The sequence below is a fragment of the Rhopalosiphum maidis genome, chromosome 4 (genome assembly GCF_003676215.2).
Source record: "Rhopalosiphum maidis isolate BTI-1 chromosome 4, ASM367621v3, whole genome shotgun sequence".
NCBI classification, from domain to species: Eukaryota; Metazoa; Arthropoda; class Insecta; order Hemiptera; family Aphididae; genus Rhopalosiphum; species Rhopalosiphum maidis.
The window spans coordinates 13,985,239-14,004,219 of record NC_040880.1 but is presented as its reverse complement, the minus strand read 5'-3'; positions in this window follow the sequence as shown (position 1 = coordinate 14,004,219).

Genomic DNA, 18,981 nt, shown 5'->3' with positions numbered 1-18,981 from the left:
ATAATATGAAACGCGAGGAGATTCGAATTATATTGCTTGCGTGTTTCCGACATAGCTGAGCTGTCCATTAGTTCGTGTATTTTGACTTTTTGTCTTTGTGCAACTAAAATTATCACATCAGTTTATTGCTATACATACGCTGCACAATATTCGTACCTATCCATGCATATAATATATATATATATATACACGTCAATAATACTAAACTACGCGCGTATATTATACAGGATACACCGGGTAAATTTGTCAATCTGACACTATGGCGTTTGGATAAATCTCTAGCTGTATATAATGCTCTATGCCACAACAATAAGTATAACGTTTATAATTTCACGTAATAATCATTGCGTATTAATTTGTTGGATATAAAATATTTTATAATAATATGCGTAATTATACAACAAGGCGCTCGTTTATATAAAATATACCTATATATAATTATAATAAAATAATATCCTATTATAGTTTTTATATAATACATACGATGTATGAACCGCTGTTCACTTGGTTGGGTACTTTTGGGTACGGGGTAGGTTGAGGCCCTATGTGCAGGGGTGAAATTTTAGAAACACGTTTCAGTGGTATACAATACATGCGTTTATATATATATATGTATATATACAATAATAGGTACCTCCTATAACGCGTATATTATAGGTCCAGGCGGTTCATATATAGTTGTTTGGAAGGGCCAGCGGCAGCAAACAATCAGAATTTTCGTGTACACCGGGCTCACGCATAATGCGCGCTTCTATACATAGGTATGTTCGCGTATATTCGTTTTTATTTCTTTTAAAAATATTACATTAATTAAATTCGTTATTTAATCTATATATTCGTACATCATATACAGTCAACCAGTTTCGAACAAATTATGCTTTCAATATTACCTATACAGTATACATGCATTATGCAGTATTATACCACCGGTAAATAGGTAGCGCCTAGCTGTACCTACCTACCAAGTGTTATAGTTAAATAGAGTACCTATCTAAAATGTAAATATTTACGTATGTAATGTAAAAAAGCATGTTACACCGATTATACCAAAACCGAATGTTGTTTAATGAACAGCATAAGAAAAGGCATTGCCAACTACCTGTAGGCTGTAGTATAGAAAAGTAAATTAAATGGGCTATGTATACAGAGATGAATATTAAACAAAATTATTCAATTATTATTATTATTATTATAAAATAAAACTAGTTTATTTTTTTTTCGAACATGATGCTAATCTCTGAAATTATTTATAGATTTTTAAACTTCTTTTTGAATTTTATAGACTACTTCTTGAGTATGATTATAGACTATTTTACATTACGCTATTTTAGCTTAGCAAAAAAAATAAAAATAAAATCATCATAAATACTAACTAGTAAAAGCCATTTTTACTTATATCTTATTGTTAATAAATAATAATGATAATATTACACCAACTAGCAACTATCTAGTAAGCGACTAGTTTCAACAGATTTTAATTTCGAAATATAATATATAATATAGATTACCTATAGCCTACGCTTTACAAATTATATATTTAAACATAAATAAATATTGAAGTAAATGAACACCATGTTAATAACCTTTTTGTTTCACACTAAACATCAACGTGAATACGCGATATATTTTAAAACAATGTGACACTTAATCGACATATTTTAATTTAAACTACGATAGCCTACAGGTTAAATATAGTTATAAGCGTAAAATATAAATGGTAATTGAAGAATAATTAACAATTAATAAAATAAAATATAAATGTATAAATATAAAATTATATGTGTTATTAATAGTTTATATTATGTATTAATAATTCAGTATTTATTCAAAGTGTTAACACTATTTTTTCACGATATTATGTAAATATATAATAAATATTCAGCTTATACATTTACTGTACAAAATTTAACAGATTATAGCATATTTTAAATAACATTAAAAATAAAAATATTCATAATTCATATAATAACATTTATGACTTTGAGTTACTTTGTTTTATTATTGATAAAAAAAAAATATATAGGATCTTGAAATTAGTGTTCTATGTTTTTATTCATTGATTTATTGAAGGTATTCACGAATCTAGAAAAAAAAATCCACGTACCAAATAAATATATTATTTGTTATTTTATTATGATTTACATAATTAAATATAATCATTACGTCATTACATTTATCTGTCTAACACTTTTTAATATATTTATAATTATAAATATAGCCGAAATCTGCATTTAACATTGTCAATAATTGTTATTTATCATTTTATACTTACATATTTTCAAAAATATTTAAGGGTAAAAATTTAAAATAATTATAATTTGTCATTTGTATATTATATAATTTAAAAAATGTTAAATAAATTATTTAAATTATATACAAATAACGATTAATTTATTTTTTTTAATTATTTTAAATGTTTACTCATAAACATTTTTTAAATTATGTAGGTACAAATGACAATTATATCGACAATATTAAATGCAGATTGCAATTATACTTTTAGATATGTTAAATTAATGTTTCATAGATAAATGTAATGATTATATTTAATTATGTAAATCATAATAAAATAACGAATAATGTATTTAGTTGATACGGGGCTTTATTTTCTAATGAATGTTGTTAGGGAGTTTTTTTGGGAGGCTTTTTTTCCGATTACCGATTTCACAGAACTTTACACGTGTAGAGTAGAATAGTGCATATTACTAGATATATAAGCATATAAGTAGATACCTACTAATCACGGTGTTAATAGTGTACATATCTATATAACATGTAAAATATACATAAATATGTCTAAATATATTGTAATAATATGGTTTTATTAAAGATTAAATAGCAAATTTATAGTTAAAAGTTATACCTATTTCTATATTTAAAATGGGGAGAAGTGTAGCACTACAATAGATATATTGTATAGATATATTAATATATGGTATTTAAACAAATGCTATTACGTAACATAAATAAATAATTAAAAAGTAGATTAAACGTATCAACATTATCTAATTAGTAATAAATAATTAACATAAGTATACCAAAACTTAGTTATAAGTTCCTCCTAGTTTCTATAATTTATACATGTCTATAGAATATAATTTATAGTAAAGCAGATAAATAATAATTAATGAAACTTACTATCAGCTAACCGAATCCCTGAACAAAGACAGACCATAGCCGCAAAAAATTCATCAATAAAAGTCCACGGATGTCGAATACCCGAATTTAATACAAATTTAAATTATTTAATATTATTGTTTGTAGATGATTTCATTAAGGTAGGTAGGTTTTGTCAAATAGACCTACTTATATATTTTTTAGATTAAATAATTATCTCAAAATAATATCAGATGGTCTGGTGGTGTTAATCGTAGGTTAACACTTTAACAGGGTAACCGCAATAATAGAACTGTGTCTAATGAAAAATCGTACAATTGAGGCAGTTGCTGATAAAGTACCTATACCATAATGTATATTATACATTTTTAATTTATATAGTATTTTATTTATTTTAAGTTATTTAAATATTTAAAATTATTCTTGTTTATTATTAATCGTATGGTAATTGTATATTTCTCCCCTCCTCGTTATATTTTCAACCCCCTAACTACGACTTTTCGAATTACCAACTTACCCCCCTCCCCCGGGTTAAGCTACTCCATAGAACAAATTATAATTTTTATTTTTTATTATAGTTATGTTGTATATACTACATTATGGTGAATTGGATTATTCTCTATAATATGTATAATGTTTGTACATTTTTATAAATATGATACATTATAAAATGTTTATAGTTGATAAAATATATTATATATTCATATAAATTTGTATTATTTTTATATGGTTATTATTATTTGATGATGTATAGCTATAAAGGTAAAATACAACTAAATGTTTATATTTGCATGCGTTAACTGTTAATATAAGAAAAAGGTACCTAGTATTATTATTGAGTGTATATATATTAGTACAATATATACTCAGTGGTATTACTGGTATTACATAATTATAAAGTAAATATTAATTTTTTTACATTAGACTTTTTTACGCCTAACTTTTAGTCTTATAGAAGCTAGAATCCCCAAATGACAACTAATAAAATTCAATTTATTATTTAAAATAGACATTACAAATGATTTCGGTTAAAAATACCGTTTAATAACTGTGTAAAAATATAAATTATACATTTAAACTTTAATTATACCTCAAAAGTCAAAATGTATACCAACGTTATTGATTATTTGAATACATGAAAAATAATATTACAACTCAAAGATTATGAAAATATGCTGTTAGTTTAAGTACGAATGGTTTATATATAATGATTACTAATTATACATAATGACATAATGTAATGTGTTAATTAATAGAGAATCATTCAGGATAAATTAAATACCTAATCATATAAATGAAGGAATGAAGTCACTAATAGCATTGATTTTAGAATATTCTAAAATCTATGCTTATAGGTATATATGCAACAAGGAGTAGATTATAAATGCCTAAATGACTACGTTCATGTGTATAGTTATTTGGTTTGATATTTAAATGATTTTAGACGGACAAAATAATATTATATTTACTTTAAATAAATTAAGTAAACATAATAATATATTGTTACTAATTATCTTACTTCTACAGTTCTATAATAATACAATAGAAAGCTGAATTTACCAAATTTTCATTTAGATACGATATACCAAACGATGTACCTAAGCATAATATTCTGCCTTGTTGAATATATTCATTAAAAATTGAACAATATATTTTTTAAACATTAGTGTCTTTATTATTAACTCTATATTATTACCAAGTGTGTGTTTTTATGTGAAATTTTAGAATAACTATTGTCCACGAAGCATGGAAGTTTATATAGTAGGTGTAACTAAGTATATTTTGTATAATTAAATATTAGTTATTCCACTGCCCTTGACAGTAATAGTACATAACAGTTTTATATTCGAAGTAATAATACTTGTTCATTTGTCAAAATTTATAGCATTTAGATAACAAATAATTATAATATATATTAATTTTAAGTACAAGTACAAATCCGTCATACAGACTAAATACAAAGGAATATCTTATTTAATTTTAATTTTAATTTATAAATAATGTTTACAATCTATATTCTGTATGCCTCTATTAAAATACCAAATACATTGGTTATAGGATTAAAAAACAATTTTCAAGTAATATGGCTTGATTAAAGGGTGTATAATATATAATATTGTATATCAGATAAAATTAAATAGATTTTAATCAATAATCACTTTATAAGGATTTATTTACATATCTTTATCATTAAGTATACAAATTATTTTATTTTTAAAGATGCATATGTACTAAATACCAAATGTACCGAATGTACCAAATTGAATAAAAAATAATTTTAATTAGAAAATTTAATTAATCTCTTTTATTCTTTAGACCTAGAACATCCAATACTTAACTTTTTTTGGTTTTACTACTAACACGAGTATAGAAGCTAAGATCTACTTCCCTAATTTCTTATACCTTACTACCTAAGTAGTAAGTACAAAATACTACATTATATTTTATATAGCCATATAGGTTTACAAAGTCTTAATTGATAAGTAATAACCAATATATACAGGTTGTATATGTATATATAAATATTTAGTATATTATTGCTATTTATTACCAATATACATATTATATGTATATCAGAATAGGATACTTGATAATATTTTTAAAACGATCTGTTTGTTGTATACTTGTACACCCACTAATTAGTAAGTACTATAGTTAGAAGTTAAATTACGTATATTTCGACATACTATTATGATAATATATACTTAAGATTATCAGTTATCACACTCATTATTACAGTTTTTTTTATGTAATATCTTTATAAGTTACAGTCTTACAGAGTTTAATTTATTGTAGAATACTCTAGTGTTACCTATAAAATAGTTATGTGTAATCACGTATTCACTCAAACATTACACTCCCAAGCGTAACACTAAACAGTAAATATTTCAATATTATTGTATTAATTTATTAGTTTATCATCAGAATAAAAATCAAATGTATTTCTATATTTTTTTTAAACAACGCTTCTTTAGTAAGTGATGAATAATTACTGTCTATTGATTAAACATTAGAAAGTAAATGTACTTCATATTTTAATCAAATATTTAAATCTAAATAAGTTATACATTGTAATATCCATAAAAACATATATAACCTAAATACTATATAGCTAATAAAGGTTTGATATAATATGGTAGGAACTAGGAGATAATACATTATACAATTGATATATACGTATGTATACAAGGCTTATCCAGAAAGTAAGTGTACTAAGGCTCTCTCGACCGCAGGGAATATTTTTTTACTAAGTTCGCTACACTGCTCTATAGCTTTACTCCTCTTATTTATAAAAAGACCATAACAAGTTCAGTACGTTGAAAACTGTGGTCACAAGAATTTTTCTCGTGAAAAATGTTGATCGAGTCTGCCGCCTCCTCCTTTGACCACTTCTCAACCGCCCCTTCACCTCCTCGTCAGTAGAAAATTTTTGAGCCCAAAAATGCTTCACGACATTGGCTGTGTGGCGTTGTCGTGCAGCAGGCAGACTCCTCTTGTTAACAAACCCTTCCTTTTATTTTGAATAGCTCTCCTCAATTTTTTTAGGGTTTCATAATACCTTGCTGCTTTGATAGTACCCCTCTGAGATAAATATTCAATCAATATGATACATTTGTGGTCTCAAAACACTGATGCCATGATTTTTTTGACTGAAATGATGGTTTTGAACTTTTTATTTGAAGGTGAACTATGGTGTGACACTAGTATTCGGACTGTCTCTTGGTTTCAGGCATATAGTGTGCAACCCAAGTTTCATCTCCTGTAACAATAGACTTGAGAAATTATCACCTTCCAGTTTATAGCGTTCCAAAGAGGTAATGAATGACGGTGCGGATTTGCGGATTTCGCACTTGGCGGCAGACTCAATCGACATATTTCACAAGAAAAATTCTTGTGATCACAGTTTTCAACGTACTATACTTGTTATGGTCTTTTTATAAAGAAGAAGAGTAAAGCTATACAGCAGTGTAGCGAACACAGTAAAAAATTATTCCCTGCGGTTGTGAGAGCCACAGTACACTTATTTTCTGGTTATGCCTCATAACTACAATATCAACTATTATTGTTAAAATTTAGATATAGGTATAGTATATTTATAATATTTATAATATATTTATATATTAACCAATGTTTACTATTAAATATAATAGAATATTACAATACATATTACTATATTAGTATATTAGTTTGTCAGTTTGTCCGTCTGCGTATATTATTGGTAGAAATCAAATATATAGGTATAAAAATAGATATAAAATTAAAATTAAATATTATTTATTATTATTTAAAATATTGTATACATTTTTTCTTTATAAAAAGCATCATTATCGAATACAACCTCGTGAGTACAATATATGATTATAATAGGCATTATATCACTATAACTAAAATATAACTTAATATATTCTCCATATGGTATATAATAGGTATATGTACCTATATGCTGAATTTATTATAGTACATATACGAAAGTCACGCAAACGTTGAAACGTCTGTATTATATTATATTTATGTAGTATTATAGTATATAATATAGTAGCCATTAATTATAAACTATGTATAATGTATTATATTATATACCTACTATCGTCCATCAGTATGTAGTATATACATCGTTTATATCATATGTCATTATGAATTTAAATCGATTTATATTGAAGTATATTAATACACAACTACAAAAATTAGTATAGACACTGAATAATGATTTTGTTTTACATTTTGTTGTTATTATTATTATAATTATTATTGTTTGGTTAACCGCTATAGGTACAGACGGTACAGTGACGCGCTCAAAAGGTCAAAAATAATAATTATTATTATATGAAGAGGACTAAAGAGTAACTACAGTGATAATACGTAATACATAAATAAATCTTTATATCTATGCATATAATGTTTATTATAATATAATATATAATATTGTGGCCTTTAAAGATGTTCAATTAAAATTACTCTAGTAGTCTAGTATAGTAATGTTATAATTTATAGTTAATTTTCTAAATTGTACAGCAGAACAAAATCAATATTTAATTTTGCGCAATTTTTTAAGAATATACATAACTTAGGTTTTTAGTGGTTTTATATAGTCTTTGACATTTATGTAATATTATGTCAAGTCTTGGAAATTATTGAGCTATTTTAAATATAATATTTTCAATGATGCAATAAGGAAATAAAGAACTCAAATTATAAATAAAATAAAAAAAAAGAGACTATGATTAGTCATCAATACTCATCATCATTATTCATTATTCAGTGTATTATCTATATTACGGGGCTTTTAAGTTGAACGAAAAAAACCGATGTAGTATGACAAGTATTTTGCATTACGGTGGACGCGATTTCGACGACAAATATATAATAACCACTGTTAGTTTACACTACACCTATCAGCGGTGGGTTACCCTACAAGAAAAATAATCAGGTGATAGGAGCGGCAAATTTGCTGCACTTGAAAAATAAAATGTATTTATAATATTATTATATTATAATTTGAGACGACCTGCTTGTAGGTGGCAAATTGCTTAATCCGCCACTAACACCTATACCTACCTAAAACATATTATATTATTATACAACTGCCGCGCCGTCACCAATATAATATAGCAGAACAGTTTAGCATTTCGTGCGGCGCGCGGAGCAGGGATCGAAGTGCGGGAATAGCACCGCCGGAGAAAGGCGCTCCCGTCCAAAAATCCTCAACAACCGCCAGCAGAAGTCCCTTTTATTGAAGGGGGAATAACTGTCTGACGACATATTATTATATAACGATCTATCGTTGCGCGAGATCACGCGAGGGGAAGTTAACACTGTGCGGTAGAAATATAAGTATGTATACACCGTACAGCGTAAGTAGTAAGTATACCTACTAACTATGCCTACTATAAGTATGTTGGCCGCGCATATATATGCACTTGTTAGTTGTCAGAATATTGTATTTATCTAAGTTGTCAGCGTGTGAGGGAGATAGAGACAGGAACTCTGAGTTTTAAAATGTCTTTAATATTAGTTCATTTACAAAAAGTTTCAATAATACTTTAGTCTCTATAGACTATAATGGATATACTGTCGTACTGTAGGGTAGATACTTACGTACATATTGTACATATTTTATAATAGGTTTTTGGTTTATCACTTTTTAAAACTACTAGTATATAATGTATACCTTATATATATTTATAAAACTTATTTTGTGTCTTCCCCCTTTATTCATTCACAAATCCAATCCTGATTCGGCAGCTTCTGTCAAAAGTTACGTGTATACATTATAGATCCATCAGTTTGGGTGAAACACAAATTTCTACATAAAATATGGGTTATTTTAAATTATTATTACAATATTAAAAACTCGTTAAAATTAAATATACTCATCAAGACATCTAATTGTGCTTATTATAAATATAAATATAGTAAATGATATTCTTATTTTCATAAATTGTATAATAATTTTCATAGTTTGTGGGTTTTTATAATTTACATATATACAATAACTAATAACCTGATCAGTAATCAAATTATAACTTAGGATAAATATAATAAAAAGACAAAAATTCTGGAAGTAAAAAAGAGATATATAACTATCACCTCTATCCAGTCTCCACCACCACTAATACACGGTAAATACTGACGATTCTTAAATTTAATAATATAAAATAATCTAAAATATTTTATTTTTATAAGCCAAATTTCTCAAATGTATGATATTTTTTTGTGATTGGAAAGCAGATGTAGCAGTCCTGTCGTATGAAATATAAATAATATAATAGAAGACATTATAAAACGAATTTTATTTTGTTGACGTTAAATATTACTTAAATTGTCTGTATTAGACAGTTGACAGTCGTGTTCATCACAAAAGTACACAATCAGTCAGAAATTGTTGATATTTTCCACCGTGTATAATATTATTGCTCTAAATTATTATAATATAATAAAGTCTGGAGTTAAAAATGAACCCTTTAATTAAGCATAACTATAGTCTATAATACTATTATTACTAATATTTATTTATACGAAAAATTAACGTTTTGCTACGCCACATTTTTCCCGCCTTATTTGTTTGTAATAACTAATAACTAAATAACTAATGTCTAATAACCAACATACTCACAATATATATATTATATCATTTACTTATATGTCTATATAGTATCTATATTATTATTTATTATATATCTGAAGTATGTAACATAACATTTTATTGATACCGTAACTGGTGAGTGACGAGACTATACGAATAGAAAACAAAAAGGTGAAATAGTAGACAGGTACCTGCAGTGGCGTCGGAGAAGGGGGGCAGAGGGGGCAATTGACGCCTCAGATATAATCCATAGGGGCGAAAGTATACTATTGCCCCCCCACACTACATTGAAATTAAAGGGTATACAATCGTAAATTACGTAATCCGTTTAATTTATACGTTTATTTATTCAAAATTGGTCTCATTTTCCTGAATGTGCGTAATAATATTATTATTTCTTTTATATTTAATTTATTATATTTATTTATATAGGTATTTATATTTATATTATACTATAATTATATCAATACATTCATATAATTGAATGATTTTTATATTATTATATTCTACCTATAACAACATTAAAAGAATAAAATATCAAGAAAGGATTTCTGTTATTAATCACAAATATATATATATATATATATATATTATAATTGTTATTAGGTTTTTATGTTTTGCCCCCCCCCCCCATGAAAAATAGTTCCTGCGCCACTGGGTACCAGTGTATACCTATATTTTATTATATAGTAGCTACTATACCTATAGTTGCTAGTGCAAGTATTTAATATTATGCGTGTACATTCGTAATTTATTACTTTCGATTGTCTTAAAGCCGAAGGGTGAAACTATAATGAGTTTAATAAAATTAATAATTATAATTATCGATTCGTTAACAGAAGGTTGTAACAGTAATTAAACAGTATATTATGATATAATATTTTACATTATATATTATAAGTACACAGAAACGGGAAGTTATTGATACGTGTGCCTACTGTTTTTGTATACATATCATATAATATGTATATATGTTCCAGTTTTCTAACATAACTCTGGAACACCTGAAGTAATATTAATCAAACTTTGTACACATATGACTTACAATCCAGAAAAAAATAACATTGGAGCAACTAGCAAGACACTTAGACACCCCTATAGCAACCATATGCGAGGGGTCGTGAATGGGGTGGCCAGTGCTTTTTACTTCTCTAATAATTTATGATAACATTATGCACACATCACACGCACGCCATTACTTAGGTATTTATATTTTATAGAGATAATATTATGTATTTATGTTGCAAATGACGTATAATATTGCTGAAATTCATATTGTTTTACAGAAGTGCGTGATAAATTTATAAATATGTATTCGTTGATGGTCACTACCTAAGTCGATAATTATTTTTTGTTTAAAAAAAAAATACGATTTTGCTACGTTGAAAACCACTTATTGTAATACACTATAGTAGTAACATTAAAATTTTTTTTTTAATAATAATGGCAAACGGCAATATAATAATGCATAGTAAAATATGCTTGCATACTTTGTAATTCATATACTTATTCATTCATTCTTCAAACTCTAAATAGGTATAATATAATTAATTAATATATGGACCTATATTGTACCGACTATTCTACTTACATAATAGATAACAAGTTAATTAATATTCGTTATTATATTTTAACTTTATCAAAAGTTCTGAGAGAAGCTTTGGAATATGAAAAGAAATAGGGATATATAAATAAGGTATACGTATATAAACTATAAATATATTATATTTGTCATATAAGAAAAACTAAAGTACTTACAAATCACAATTAAAAACAATTCGATTTGTTTTTTGAAAAAATGTATGCGTTATTGTTATTCGTTGTATAACTATTTGAAAACATTTTTCGACATACAAAATTAAACTAAGTCAACGAATAGCTCAGGTTAAAAATACTACAATCATGTAGGGTGATATGACGACAGTTATACGTGTATAGCAATAATGACGACGGTGACGAAAAGTTTTGATGCAATAAGTCACATAATATATCTATATGCAGTCAGTTAGACAGCGTTTTCGCGGTCCAACTGACCACGTGTATATAAATATAGGTAAGTATACTTACAACTTACATAATGTATGTAAGTAATATTTAATAAGTATGAGTATGTTGGTCCGAACGGTCGAGTGTTGGCTTATAAATATAAATAATATCAAATATATGTAGTATCTATAATATGCGGAACTGTAGAAGTTATATAAACCTGCCGCAGCCGCAGCCGCCACCCCCAAAGTAAAAATCAAAAACTCCAGGCCATTGAGCGCCGAGATGCGTATTATAAACGTGGTGCGAGCATGCGCACTGACTTTTTATGCGTATAAACTATACGGTATTATTACCGCTGTTGTATAACCGAGAGTTTCTAATTGATTTTGCCACCGTTGACGGTGACGGGGATGGGATAGAATAGCATAAGCCATAAGCGAACTGGGCCCGACAAAAAAAATGTAGATATATTTTGCTAAACATTTTTTTTCTTTGCAATTATGCTTACTTACATATTGTTCATTTATTTATTATCATTTGTGGATTTAGTATTTGATGAGTAATTAAAAAATACAAGATTATTCCAAACTGATGAAACTTATCGATTCATTGATAATATAAATTGCAGCATTACAGTTCAGTAAAAATTATATTTTAAATCATTTGATTTGAATTTTGAACCGTTAAACGCAACAAGATATAAATCCCGGAGACGCTAAAATTATACAAAGCTTACGATACAAATTACTTTATTCTCATATTTACAATATTTGTAATAATAATAATAATAATAATAATAATAATTAATTGCTTAAATAAAATATTAATAATAAGTAATTTACAATATTATACAGTTACAGTAACTCTATTATTATTTTCAATTTCATTTACCACGCAATAGGCAATAATATATTATTATCTTCAGTTTTTAATTGATTTGTTAAATATTGAAAAAAAATTAACGGTAATAAATTTTAAAATCGTTATTGTGTCATGATAATAATATTATACATAATATTGTATAATCAATTTTTTGTTCATCGTATTATAGTAAATAATATTAGTATATTATACAAGACATAAGTGTATAATTAATTAATCAAGTTACTTGATATAGAGGTGTTAATAAAAAAATTGAGGCTAAGCACTCCCTAGCTTTCACCTATTATAGTTAAGACTATATATCTTGTTCTTAAAGGTGTACTTAGAATAGCATCTAGCAAATTTGCTCATTGGTAGTGTTTCAAACAAATGTAAATTGTATACCAATGGCCAATGCGGCTATAAGTATAGATGACTATAATACTATAATATTTATCTACGAAACTACTATACCTATGAAGCCTATGTGGTTATGTATAGGCTATAAATAATAATAATCACGAAATATTATTACAATATCATTCGTTTGGAAACTCGACCCATAAATATATGTATTTATACTATTATCATTTATATAATTATGTTGTCCGACGTGTCCGTGATACTGTGGAAGAAGATTTTAAGTACCTATATGTATTATAATTTATAATAAATATCTTCGCGCACCGTGTTGCATCGGTGTTCGGTCATCCCATAATTCTCGCGGGGCGCGCTGAGTATATTATTGCCGTTATTGGGAACAGATATCGTTATTCGGTTGAATAATTTAACTTGAATTTGTTTCATCGCACTTATTTCCACTCTGGTTACTAAGTTTGTATTGTTGTATATGCGTATATACGATGAACGTTTAAAATTCTCGAGAGCCAATACTGTGATGCATAATTAGACAGACCTAACACCTAACTACTTAAGCCTTAAACAGTTATTCCGCACGGTATTTATAATATAGTAGAGAACAGAGGTATACCTAATGCCGATATATTGTTAAATATTATCATCGTTGAAAACTGTAGACCAAAATAATTATATACCTATAACTATTAACTTGTAATATTGTTAATATTGTTGTAACTCATTACCTATATTAGTCTCTATTTTTTTGTGCAGTAGCAAATGACAAATAGACAGAAGAAAGTTCATGTTTACTAGTTATACAACCCTTAAAAGATGTTTGTCTAGATATGCTAAAAAAAAAATGGTTAAGTGTGTAGTACCTAGCAAAATTTACAAAAAATATTGACTGACCTATATAACCAATTTAACGTTTTTCCGTCAACTCGTATTGCTTATTATCGTGTCTTATGACACCACACATTATATCATATACCTATATATTATTATAGGCTATAGGTAGTATAGGTACTGTAAAAAGATTATAAATACGAGATATCATCATTAGACGTAAATGTAATAAATAATAATACAATATGTTATATCTTTTATAAGTACCTGTAGTACATCTACGTATAATCGGTAAAGGGATATCCCGTAATTGCTGTTAAGATGATGTCTGTATATGTCTATTTACCTACACTTATATCAATGTATTATTTCTTTTTCGAAGCGCCCCTACATCAGTTAGCAACAGCGGCATAAGACATGAAACAATAAATATACATATATATTACTGTTATATAATTCTATAACATAATTTCTGCAGGTTAAAAAGTCTAAAACCAAATCACCCCAATTCACTGGTGGTGAAGCGACAGAGTTGACCTGCACTCGACCCTCGTCGCTATTCCCTGCTGGCCCCTGGGCCCGCCACCACAATATCTATATGCCTACGACGTAAATTTCGAGTACCTATACCCGTTCCCCTTATAGTAATTTTATAGTATAGGTACATACTATAGACATGAAAAAATACGCGTTTAAATATTATTAAACATTTATACAGGCGGTATACGTAGTACGTTTATATTATGCCTTATACGTATCTATTATAAGTTATAACAAATAATATGACACCAAAATATTGACCGTTGTCCCGGCGTGTCCTTTAAACCTACATAATATATAGTAATCGCATTTATACATAGATCGCGTTCGATATTTTAATTGTGCTTTTTTTATTAGCGGACATTAATGCATATACAGTAATATACATAATATGTATAATATGTATATAGTACACTATAAACACAATATAGCTCCTAGTAGGGGCGTTCTCATAGGGTGAGATGACGGATGAGGGTGTCATATATCCCCTCTTCGGCTTATTTTTATGTATTGATTTCTCCTCATTTATTGATAAAATAAAAAGTCATGTTTTCAAAATTATTATTTTTTCATATATTTAACTTTTGTTGATAACAATAAAATATATGATAAAATATAGGCAATGAAAACATATTTACCGCCATCACGGAGTGATTTACGCCAAGATGGCGAGATGTTACTCTAATAAGTATAATAAATAATAAAACATGGACAAAGTATAAAAATATTCGTTTTACACACGGTTATAAATTATGTACCAGAACACCCAGTGATGGTGTATTTAGACTAGGGCCACTGGGTCCCCAAATCCCAATATATTTCCAACTAGGGGGGCGCGAGACCGTTATAATTACATTAAAAAATGTTGAAAATTATTTTATTTAAAATATGAAAATAAATCTATAACATCAGAATCTTTTTCTACCATCACTATTTAATTATTCAATTTCTGTAGGGTGCCCAATATCTATAGGTTCAGAGCCCCCCCAGGACCACCAAGTTTCATGCTACGCCATTGGATATACCTTTTATTATATAACTAACTATTAATAGTCTAGCACCTGCATGGCTGCATGAAAACGCAACTTCCAAGAATGTAATACATGATACATTATTTGTGTTTAACGTGGTTTGAGAATGATCAAAAACGGATATCCCATTTTACCTTTCAGAAAAACTGAACACGCCACTGTAGTATAGTGGTGTAAGTACCTAATTTCAAGAATGATTGGCCTCGTGGTAAAATGACTTTACCCATATTAACACAATATCGTATCAATCGTATCATTCCAATTCCAAAAAAATTATCATATTTTTATTAAAAAGTTTTATTCGTGACGTATCCGGTAATTTCTATTCTCTACCTGCTCTTCCCTCATTTCCGAAAATTGGTAAAAATGTAAAATATTTTTTTATATATAATCTACTACAATATCGTTGTCCAGCTGTCATAGGGTACAAAAATGAATACATAAATAAATATAAATTTGTTAGTCCGTTAGGTACTAATTATTAAACATTCCAATTTCTACTATTATGATAGGCAAAGGCAATACGAATCAATTCTGTCTATTGTACGGTTTACACTACGTATACAATACGAATACGAATACCATTATAATATACTAGTTGATATTTGATCCTGCACGGCGCAGCGACGACTGTGAGCCGTGACAAATTAAATACTTAATTTTTCTAGGAAATAATATCAATTTTATCAAATTTACTTTCAAAGAAATTTAACTTCTTTTTTTAAATGTAGTTACTAGTTGCATATTTCTATAAGTACCTACTTCCATGTTAATAATACTAATTGTAACATTATGTATCATTAAACAAAATTAATACATTTTTATTTTTTAACAATAAATATTATTGAATATTTTGTATTATTTGTTTCCGTGTGGCCAGTGTCACACGCGCACATTGCACATACATTTATTGTACTGAAAGAAGATGCTTATGATAAATATAATTTTATGTTTTTGTGGAGGGAGAGGGTGTTATAGGTAAAATTTAGAAACATTTTATCCCTCCACAAATATGAGCAAATTATGCTAATGCAATTTTTTTATATAATATATGTAGGATTAGTGGTAGGTACCTATTATAATAATATATGTATAGGTTGGTATCTAAAATTATAAAACCCAGTCGGCAGTCAGTTTCTGTCTGATATTTTAAAGATAATCATTATTCTCAAACCAATGTTTTTTTTTGTTGATATTTCATCTTTATAAATTATTAAGAGGATTAGACATTAGAGGACACTATAGCTACACTTGCATTCGTTGTTTTCGTCGTACATGTGAATAACATGGAAAATTTACGTGCAGCGGTTTAAGTTTAATTTCGTTAGTAGAAACATTTAAGTGAATCGATCTATTATAAAACTCAATGATAAAAACATAAGTAATTTTTTGTGTTCATACATTGGTTCTTTACGATACTTAAATTTTTTAGCGTGTTTTATAAGTCTTATTAATGTAATTATCTCGTTAAAAAATTGAACTATCATAAAAAACTAACTTACAAATACAAATAATTATGTTCTTATGGTTGTTTCAAGTTTCATAATAGGTCGATTCACTCTAATTTATAAACAAACGAAGTTAAACGTGAATTTGTAAATTTGCTGTTACGCTTTATAAGTTAGGACGGAGACGAAGACAACAAATGCGGGTATAGCCACTGTATAACGTCGTATTGTTATCTAAATATTTTTCATTACATTATATTTAATAAAATAGATAATTTCTACTTAAATATATTTCGGCATAGTCAATTAAATATTAAAATATGCAGGTAACCTAGTTCTTTGGAAGTAATATAAACTATAAAACTACTTTTCTCTAATAATTGTTAATTAATTTTGATGGTTGGTGGTTGATGTTATTGACTTACAAATATATTTTTTTTCTTGATTTAAATTAAAATATTCAATAGCAAAATAGCACTATATTGAACAGAGTATTGTGTATTAACTAAAATAATGATTAATTACTTTCACAGTTTATAAATGATTTTAATTTTTTTTTTTATCTATTTTATAATACTATAAGTAAACAAATAATATTTCTTAAATAATAATATACTATATACCTATGGGTTATAGCCTGTAAGTTATAATTGTATTGTATCATTAATAATGAAATCATTTTTATACTAAATCAAAATCTAGTTTTCAAGAAAAATTAAAATTAAATACTTTTGTTATATTATATTATGATATACAAACAGTAATATTAATTGTTTATTGAGATCAGATAACATTTCCTAAAATAAATTTCTTTAATTTCAATGTATTAGGTAATTATATTTTATTATTAATAATTATAATTATGATTGCAAATTAAATAATATATTTGGTAATTGTATACTTAAATATTATCTTATTAATAACTAAGTTTGTTTATTAATCATATAATATTATTTATATTATTGAAAAAGTAAAATAATTTTATATAATAATATACATACTTGTTTTGGTTCTTTATTATAATATTTGTAAAATCCTTAGATTGTACTTTTAAATAAACAATATTATGGCCTGTTGGACATCTAATGACTTATTACTCATTATATAATACATCATAAAATAAAAGTTGAACCCATAACTCATAAGTATAATAATTTGTGATTGTATCTACAGATTTAAACATAGTATACATCTATCCAATATTTAATATTATAAAATCAGTAAATCATGTTATGTATAGATATAATTATAACATATTCTGATATTATATCTAATTGGCTTTATTAAAATCATGAACACATATTAATATATTGTTTTTGTAATTCATTTAAACAATGATATGGAAATCATATAATTATGCCTATTAGGTACAAGAAGGATAAAATTAAACCTAAAAGTATAATGCCATCAACTTGTTGGGAGAATAAATTTATCGATATTTTTTTTTTATACATAATACGTGACCATACAGTTATCCTAGTGTTTAGTTCAACTCGTATAATTATAGAAATTAATTGACTTATTAATTAAAAAAATGATAATATATATATTATAAATACTAATGTAGTTTAAGAGAATGTCAGCGAAATATTTGTTTTCTTTCTCAGACCCATGCACAACATAGACAAAACGCTTTAGCCTAAAATCTTTTTTTTTTTAATGATTTTTCAGTAATCTTAGAGTAAAATCACCTATTACAAAAATT